Source organism: Syngnathus typhle, linkage group LG17 (assembly GCF_033458585.1).
Source record: "Syngnathus typhle isolate RoL2023-S1 ecotype Sweden linkage group LG17, RoL_Styp_1.0, whole genome shotgun sequence".
Lineage (NCBI taxonomy): Eukaryota > Metazoa > Chordata > Actinopteri > Syngnathiformes > Syngnathidae > Syngnathus > Syngnathus typhle.
In genome coordinates, this window is record NC_083754.1 from 10,473,253 (window position 1) to 10,482,543 (window position 9,291).

Below are 9,291 nucleotides of genomic sequence, written 5' to 3' on the forward strand. Positions count from 1 at the left end.
CCCGACCGCCACCCCCCGACCGCCACAAGGCGACCGCCACAAGGCGACCGCCACCGGCCCCAAGCGCCAGCCCCGACCGCCACCCCCCGACCGCCACAAGGCGACCGCCACAAGGCGTTAGTGGCCGCGCCCGGTACTTTACTGGACCCTATTTGGCCCGCGGACCGGCCGGCGTCGCTTCCTTGAATGCTTAGCCGCCTTTCGAGCTGCCATGCCGGGCTTGAGTTAGTGGTTTGCGCCCGGTACTTTACTGGACCCTATTTGGCCCGCGGACCGGCCGGCGTCGCTTCCTTGAATGCTTAGCCGCCTTTCGAGCTGCCATGCCGGGCTTGAGTTAGTGGTTTGCGCCCGGTACTTTACTGGACCCTATTTGGCCCGCGGACCGGCCGGCGTCGCTTCCTTGAATGCTTAGCCGCCTTTCGAGCTGCCATGCCGGGCTTGAGTTAGTGGTTTGCGCCCGGTACTCTACGTTAAAAGTCAGGCGGAACGGCTCTGAAGCTCCAGACGGTGCTTCCTTGAATGCTTAGCCGCCTTTCGAGCTGCCATGCCGGGCTTGAGTTAGTGGTTTGCGCCCGGTACTCTACGTTAAAAGTCAGGCGGAACGGCTCTGAAGCTCCAGACGGTGCTTCCTTGAATGCTTAGCCGCCTTTCGAGCTGCCATGCCGGGCTTGAGTTAGTGGTTTGCGCCCGGTACTCTACGTTAAAAGTCAGGCGGAACGGCTCTGAAGCTCCAGACGGTGCTTCCTTGAATGCTTAGCCGCCTTTCGAGCTGCCATGCCGGGCTTGAGTTAGTGGTTTGCGCCCGGTACTCTACGTTAAAAGTCAGGCGGAACGGCTCTGAAGCTCCAGACGGTGCTTCCTTGAATGCTTAGCCGCCTTTCGAGCTGCCATGCCGGGCTTGAGTTAGTGGTTTGCGCCCGGTACTCTACGTTAAAAGTCAGGCGGAACGGCTCTGAAGCTCCAGACGGTGCTTCCTTGAATGCTTAGCCGCCTTTCGAGCTGCCATGCCGGGCTTGAGTTAGTGGTTTGCGCCCGGTACTCTACGTTAAAAGTCAGGCGGAACGGCTCTGAAGCTCCAGACGGTGCTTCCTTGAATGCTTAGCCGCCTTTCGAGCTGCCATGCCGGGCTTGAGTTAGTGGTTTGCGCCCGGTACTCTACGTTAAAAGTCAGGCGGAACGGCTCTGAAGCTCCAGACGGTGCTTCCTTGAATGCTTAGCCGCCTTTCGAGCTGCCATGCCGGGCTTGAGTTAGTGGTTTGCGCCCGGTACTCTACGTTAAAAGTCAGGCGGAACGGCTCTGAAGCTCCAGACGGTGCTTCCTTGAATGCTTAGCCGCCTTTCGAGCTGCCATGCCGGGCTTGAGTTAGTGGTTTGCGCCCGGTACTCTACGTTAAAAGTCAGGCGGAACGGCTCTGAAGCTCCAGACGGTGCTTCCTTGAATGCTTAGCCGCCTTTCGAGCTGCCATGCCGGGCTTGAGTTAGTGGTTTGCGCCCGGTACTCTACGTTAAAAGTCAGGCGGAACGGCTCTGAAGCTCCAGACGGTGCTTCCTTGAATGCTTAGCCGCCTTTCGAGCTGCCATGCCGGGCTTGAGTTAGTGGTTTGCGCCCGGTACTCTACGTTAAAAGTCAGGCGGAACGGCTCTGAAGCTCCAGACGGTGCTTCCTTGAATGCTTAGCCGCCTTTCGAGCTGCCATGCCGGGCTTGAGTTAGTGGTTTGCGCCCGGTACTCTACGTTAAAAGTCAGGCGGAACGGCTCTGAAGCTCCAGACGGTGCTTCCTTGAATGCTTAGCCGCCTTTCGAGCTGCCATGCCGGGCTTGAGTTAGTGGTTTGCGCCCGGTACTCTACGTTAAAAGTCAGGCGGAACGGCTCTGAAGCTCCAGACGGTGCTTCCTTGAATGCTTAGCCGCCTTTCGAGCTGCCATGCCGGGCTTGAGTTAGTGGTTTGCGCCCGGTACTCTACGTTAAAAGTCAGGCGGAACGGCTCTGAAGCTCCAGACGGTGCTTCCTTGAATGCTTAGCCGCCTTTCGAGCTGCCATGCCGGGCTTGAGTTAGTGGTTTGCGCCCGGTACTCTACGTTAAAAGTCAGGCGGAACGGCTCTGAAGCTCCAGACGGTGCTTCCTTGAATGCTTAGCCGCCTTTCGAGCTGCCATGCCGGGCTTGAGTTAGTGGTTTGCGCCCGGTACTCTACGTTAAAAGTCAGGCGGAACGGCTCTGAAGCTCCAGACGGTGCTTCCTTGAATGCTTAGCCGCCTTTCGAGCTGCCATGCCGGGCTTGAGTTAGTGGTTTGCGCCCGGTACTCTACGTTAAAAGTCAGGCGGAACGGCTCTGAAGCTCCAGACGGTGCTTCCTTGAATGCTTAGCCGCCTTTCGAGCTGCCATGCCGGGCTTGAGTTAGTGGTTTGCGCCCGGTACTCTACGTTAAAAGTCAGGCGGAACGGCTCTGAAGCTCCAGACGGTGCTTCCTTGAATGCTTAGCCGCCTTTCGAGCTGCCATGCCGGGCTTGAGTTAGTGGTTTGCGCCCGGTACTCTACGTTAAAAGTCAGGCGGAACGGCTCTGAAGCTCCAGACGGTGCTTCCTTGAATGCTTAGCCGCCTTTCGAGCTGCCATGCCGGGCTTGAGTTAGTGGTTTGCGCCCGGTACTCTACGTTAAAAGTCAGGCGGAACGGCTCTGAAGCTCCAGACGGTGCTTCCTTGAATGCTTAGCCGCCTTTCGAGCTGCCATGCCGGGCTTGAGTTAGTGGTTTGCGCCCGGTACTCTACGTTAAAAGTCAGGCGGAACGGCTCTGAAGCTCCAGACGGTGCTTCCTTGAATGCTTAGCCGCCTTTCGAGCTGCCATGCCGGGCTTGAGTTAGTGGTTTGCGCCCGGTACTCTACGTTAAAAGTCAGGCGGAACGGCTCTGAAGCTCCAGACGGTGCTTCCTTGAATGCTTAGCCGCCTTTCGAGCTGCCATGCCGGGCGTGGGTTTCGCGTCCGCGCCCGGTACATTATGGAAGCCAAAAAAAAAAAAATTCTAAGTGCGAGTGGGACCGGCCTGGGGGGCTTCCTTGAAAGCCCATCCGCCCTCCGAGCTCTCCCACCGGTCGTGGGTTGGCGTCCGCCACTGCTCAAAGCGAACTTCAAATTATCTGCTTAATAATGTGGAACACCATTCTTAAGTAGTTTTTCCTTAATTTGGGCTCAACTGGCCGGTAATGATCCCCGGTGTCTGAGATTGATCTCAGTGATCCAAAGAGCCCTGACACGTAATACCATCCATGAGTTTAATTGAAAAACAAAAAATGTAATCTTTATGACACATAAATACAATTTGCATAATAATTTGGAACACAGTGTAGACTTCCAGCGGACCGCGCGCGGCTCGGCTGACGGCGCAGCGCGATCTGGTACCGCTGCGCGGGACGAAACACGCCCCGTGCAGAGTTCCAGGCGGCCGGGAAGACATTTAAGCGCTGCCGCTGCAGCTGCGGCGGGGATTTGCCGTCCTCCGGTGGACACGACGAGTAAATACACCAGCAATCGCACTTACACCGTGTTCCAAATTATTATGCAAGTGACATTTATCTCAGATTTTCCTAAATAGTCGATGCAAAATGAGTCAGCATAATTTTCAAGTCATCAACCATTATTTTGATGAATTCTAATTTTATTGAACAAACCTCCGAATGATCACAGAATTTTTAAAAAATAAAAAACTTAAAATGCACTGTTCCACATTATTACGCACAACAGAGTTTTATAACATTTTATAGGTTTTTATGAACTGAAATGCCCATCTTAAGAATTTACAGCATTAGGAGGTCATATTTACTGAAATCAAAAGCTATTTCAAAGAAAAGACAAACAAGTTACATTTTAACATAGGACCCTTTATTTCAATAAAAAACAAAGTTACATTTTAACATAGGACCCTTTGTTCAACAGCAGCTTCACGATTCTTCCATCCACTGAACTTGTGAGTTTTTGTACAGTTTCTGGTTGAATTTCTTGGCAGGATCTAAGAATAGCCTGCCAGAGCTGCTCTTTGGAATTGAACTGCCTCCCACCTTCGTAGATTTTCTGCTTGACGATGCTCCACAAGTTTTCAATAGGATTGAGGTCAGGGGAGCATGGGGGCCACACCATCAGTTTCTCTCCCTTTATTCCCATAGATGCCAAAGACGTTGACGTATTTCTTGCAGCATGAGACGGTGCATTGTCATGCATGAAGATGATCTTTTGACGGAAAGCACGGTTCTTCCTGTTGTACCATGGACAGAAGTGTTGAGTCAGAAATTCCACGTAGTTAACAGACGTAATTTTGACGCCTTCAGGGACCCTAAAGGGGCCAAGCAGCTCTCTCCCCATGATTCCGGCCCAAAACATCACTCCGCCACCTCCCTGCTGACGCCGCAGCCTTGTTGGGCTATCGTGGCCGTCCACCAACCATCCACGACTCCATCCATCTGTAAAGTCAAGTCAAATCAAGTTTATTTGTATAGCCCTAAATCACAAGCAGTCTCAAAGGGCTTCACATAGACAGAAATTGACAATTATTCTCAAAGCATCCCCTGAGCTCTCAAAAGTGCAAGGAAAAACTTAAAAAACCCTACCTGGCCCATCCAAGGTGGCACGGCACTCGTCGGTGAACAGGACTGTCTGAAAATTTGTCTTCATGTAAGTCTGGGCCCACTGCAGCCGTTTCTGCTTGTTCGCGTTGTTCAGGGGTGGCCGAATGGAGGGTTTCCGCACAACTGCAAGCCTCTGGAGGATCCTGCACCTCGTCGTTCGTGGGACTTCACTGGCACCAGCAGCGTCGAATATTTGTTTGCTCGTCTTTAGTGGCATGCTTGCAGCCGCCCTCTTGATTCGATTTGTTTGTCTTGCAGAAACCTTCCTTGTCGTGCCTTTGTCTGCACGAACGCGCGTTTGCTCCGAATCAGCGACGAATTTCTTCAAAGTTCGATGGTCGCGCTTAAGCTTTCGTGCAATATCGAATGTCTGCATACCTTGTCCAAGGCATCGAACGATTTCACGCTTCTCGACAGCAGAGAGATCCTTTTTCCTCCCCATGGTTGAACGAAATGGCCGAACGCTTAAAAACGCGGAACTTAAATAGACTTGTTAATTACTACAATTGCGCTCACCTGGCAGACTACCATGGACTGTACCATGACTGAGGGTGATTTCAGTACTTGAAAAACAAAAAATGTAATCTTTATGACACTTAAATACATTTTGCATAATAATTTGGAACACGGGACCGTGTTCCAAATTATTATGCAAAGGATATTTATCTCAGATTTTCCTAAATAGCTTCCTTGAAATGTTACCCGGCTTTTGAGCTCTCCTGCCCGGCGTGGGTTTGCGTCAGCGCCCGGTAACATTATGGAAGCTAAAAGAAAGAAAAAAGAAACAAATCTAAGTGCGATTGCTGGTGTCTAAATACATTTTGCATAATAATTTGGAACACGGGACCGTGTTCCAAATTATTATGCAAGTGATATTTATCTCAGATTTTCCTAAATAGCTTTACTCGTCGTGCCGACCGGAGGGAGGCCACTCCCCGCCGCAGCTGAACAGTCATCCCGGCCTAGTGGAGGTCTGCGCAGGGGGGGTCTTCCTTGAAATCTTAGCCGCCTTCCGAGCTCTCCTGCCGGGCGTGGGTTTGCGTCAGCGGCCGGTGTCATTTACTCGTCGTGCCGACCGGAGGGAGGCCACTCCCCGCCGCAGCTGAACAGTCATCCCGGCCTAGTGGAGGTCTGCGCAGGGGGGGTCTTCCTTGAAATCTTAGCCGCCTTCCGAGCTCTCCTGCCGGGCGTGGGTTTGCGTCAGCGGCCGGTGTCATTTACTCGTCGTGCCGACCGGAGGGAGGCCACTCCCCGCCGCAGCTGAACAGTCATCCCGGCCTAGTGGAGGTCTGCGCAGGGGGGGTCTTCCTTGAAATCTTAGCCGCCTTCCGAGCTCTCCTGCCGGGCGTGGGTTTGCGTCAGCGGCCGGTGTCATTTACTCGTCGTGCCGACCGGAGGGAGGCCACTCCCCGCCGCAGCTGAACAGTCATCCCGGCCTAGTGGAGGTCTGCGCAGGGGGGGTCTTCCTTGAAATCTTAGCCGCCTTCCGAGCTCTCCTGCCGGGCGTGGGTTTGCGTCAGCGGCCGGTGTCATTTACTCGTTGTGCCGACCGGAGGGAGGCCACTCCCCGCCGCAGCTGAACAGTCATCCCGGCCTAGTGGAGGTCTGCGCAGGGGGGGTCTTCCTTGAAATCTTAGCCGCCTTCCGAGCTCTCCTGCCGGGCGTGGGTTTGCGTCAGCGGCCGGTGTCATTTACTCGTCGTGCCGACCGGAGGGAGGCCACTCCCCGCCGCAGCTGAACAGTCATCCCGGCCTAGTGGAGGTCTGCGCAGGGGGGGTCTTCCTTGAAATCTTAGCCGCCTTCCGAGCTCTCCTGCCGGGCGTGGGTTTGCGTCAGCGGCCGGTGTCATTTACTCGTCGTGCCGACCGGAGGGAGGCCACTCCCCGCCGCAGCTGAACAGTCATCCCGGCCTAGTGGAGGTCTGCGCAGGGGGGGTCTTCCTTGAAATCTTAGCCGCCTTCCGAGCTCTCCTGCCGGGCGTGGGTTTGCGTCAGCGGCCGGTGTCATTTACTCGTCGTGCCGACCGGAGGGAGGCCACTCCCCGCCGCAGCTGAACAGTCATCCCGGCCTAGTGGAGGTCTGCGCAGGGGGGGTCTTCCTTGAAATCTTAGCCGCCTTCCGAGCTCTCCTGCCGGGCGTGGGTTTGCGTCAGCGGCCGGTGTCATTTACTCGTCGTGCCGACCGGAGGGAGGCCACTCCCCGCCGCAGCTGAACAGTCATCCCGGCCTAGTGGAGGTCTGCGCAGGGGGGGTCTTCCTTGAAATCTTAGCCGCCTTCCGAGCTCTCCTGCCGGGCGTGGGTTTGCGTCAGCGGCCGGTGTCATTTACTCGTCGTGCCGACCGGAGGGAGGCCACTCCCCGCCGCAGCTGAACAGTCATCCCGGCCTAGTGGAGGTCTGCGCAGGGGGGGTCTTCCTTGAAATCTTAGCCGCCTTCCGAGCTCTCCTGCCGGGCGTGGGTTTGCGTCAGCGGCCGGTGTCATTTACTCGTCGTGCCGACCGGAGGGAGGCCACTCCCCGCCGCAGCTGAACAGTCATCCCGGCCTAGTGGAGGTCTGCGCAGGGGGGGTCTTCCTTGAAATCTTAGCCGCCTTCCGAGCTCTCCTGCCGGGCGTGGGTTTGCGTCAGCGGCCGGTGTCATTTACTCGTCGTGCCGACCGGAGGGAGGCCACTCCCCGCTACAGCTGAACAGTCATCCCGGCCTAGTGGAGGTCTGCGCAGGGGGGGTCTTCCTTGAAATCTTAGCCGCCTTCCGAGCTCTCCTGCCGGGCGTGGGTTTGCGTCAGCGGCCGGTGTCATTTACTCGTCGTGCCGACCGGAGGGAGGCCACTCCCCGCCGCAGCTGAACAGTCATCCCGGCCTAGTGGAGGTCTGCGCAGGGGGGGTCTTCCTTGAAATCTTAGCCGCCTTCCGAGCTCTCCTGCCGGGCGTGGGTTTGCGTCAGCGGCCGGTGTCATTTACTCGTCGTGCCGACCGGAGGGAGGCCACTCCCCGCCGCAGCTGAACAGTCATCCCGGCCTAGTGGAGGTCTGCGCAGGGGGGGTCTTCCTTGAAATCTTAGCCGCCTTCCGAGCTCTCCTGCCCGGCGTGGGTTTGCGTCAGCGCCCGGTAACATTATGGAAGCTAAAAGAAAGAAAAAAGAAACAAATCTAAGAGCAAGTGCTGGTGTATTTACTCGTCGTGTCCACCGGAGGGAGGCAACTCCCCGCCGCAGCTGCAGAGGCAGCTTTGAAAAGTCATCCTGGCCTAGTGGAGGTCTGCGCAGGGGGGGTCTTCCTTGAAATCTTAGCCGCCTTCCGAGCTCTCCTGTCCGGCGTGGGTTTGCGTCAGCGGCCGGTGTCATTTACTCGTCGTGCCGACCGGAGGGAGGCCACTCCCCGCCACAGCTGAACAGTCATCCCGGCCTAGCGGAGGTCTGCGCAGGGGGGGTCTTCCTTGAAATCTTAGCCGCCTTCCGAGCTCTCCTGCCGGGCGTGGGTTTGCGTCAGCGGCCGGTGTCATTTACTCGTCGTGTCCACCGGAGGGAGGCCACTCCCCGCCGCAGCTGCAGCGGCAGCTTTGAAACGTCATCCCGGCCCCCTGGAACTGTGCGCGGGGGGGGCGATGCGTCCCGTGCGAGGTACCAGGTCGCGCTGCGCCGTCTGCCTGGCCGCTTTGGGCCCGCTGGAAGTCTATTAAAGCTCCGCGATCTCCGCCTCGGTGCTTAAAAAGCGTCCATCCGCTCTCCTGGAGCTTTTTTCGGTCATCTCGTCCGCGTGCACGGCCTGCCGGTGGCACCGGCTGGAGCTCCGCAAAAAGCTCCATTTCTGTTAAAAATGCTTAGCCGCGTCCCTGGAAGCCCAATCGGGCGTAGAAAGTGAGGGGGAAGGCCCCCAAAGCACCGGCTGGAAGTCCCAAAAAAGCTCCATGATTGGTCAAAAATGCTTAGCCGCGTCCCTGGAAGCGTAATCGGGCGTAAAAAGTGAGGCGGACCGGCCCTGGAGCTCCGTGTGGAGGTCCTCAAAAAGCTCCATAACGTGTTAAAAATGCTTAGCCGCGTCCCTGGAAGCGTAATCGGGCGTAAAATGTTAGGCGGAACGCCCCTGGAGAAAAAAAAATCCGCTCCTGGTACCTAAAATTTTCTCCAGCGGCGGGCTCGGAGTCTCATCTTTCTCCTGGCCGAGAAAAGAGCACTTTCCCCCGGACACCGAACCAGTCAACGTCCCCCTCCTGAGTGGACAAAAAAAATCCACTCCTGGTACCTAAGATTTTCTCCAGCGGCGGGCTTGGGACGAAAATGAATCTTCCTCCCGAAATTAAACCACTATAGGCGGACGCCAGCCCCAAGCACCAGCCCGCATAATAATTTGGAACACGGCACCGTGTTCCAAATTATTATGCAAATCTAATCGGGCGTAAAAAGTGAGGCGGACCGGCCCTGGAGCTCCGTGTGGAGGTCCTCAAAAAGCTCCATAACGTGTTAAAAATGCTTAGCCGCGTCCCTGGAAGCGTAATCGGGCGTAAAAAGTGAGGCGGACCGGCCCTGGAGCTCCGTGTGGAGGTCCTCAAAAAGCTCCATTTCTGTTAAAAATGCTTAGCCGCGTCCCTGGAAGCCCAATCGGGCGTAGAAAGTGAGGGGGAAGGCCCCCAAAGCACCGGCTGGAAGTCCCAAAAAAGCTCCATGATTGGTCAAAAA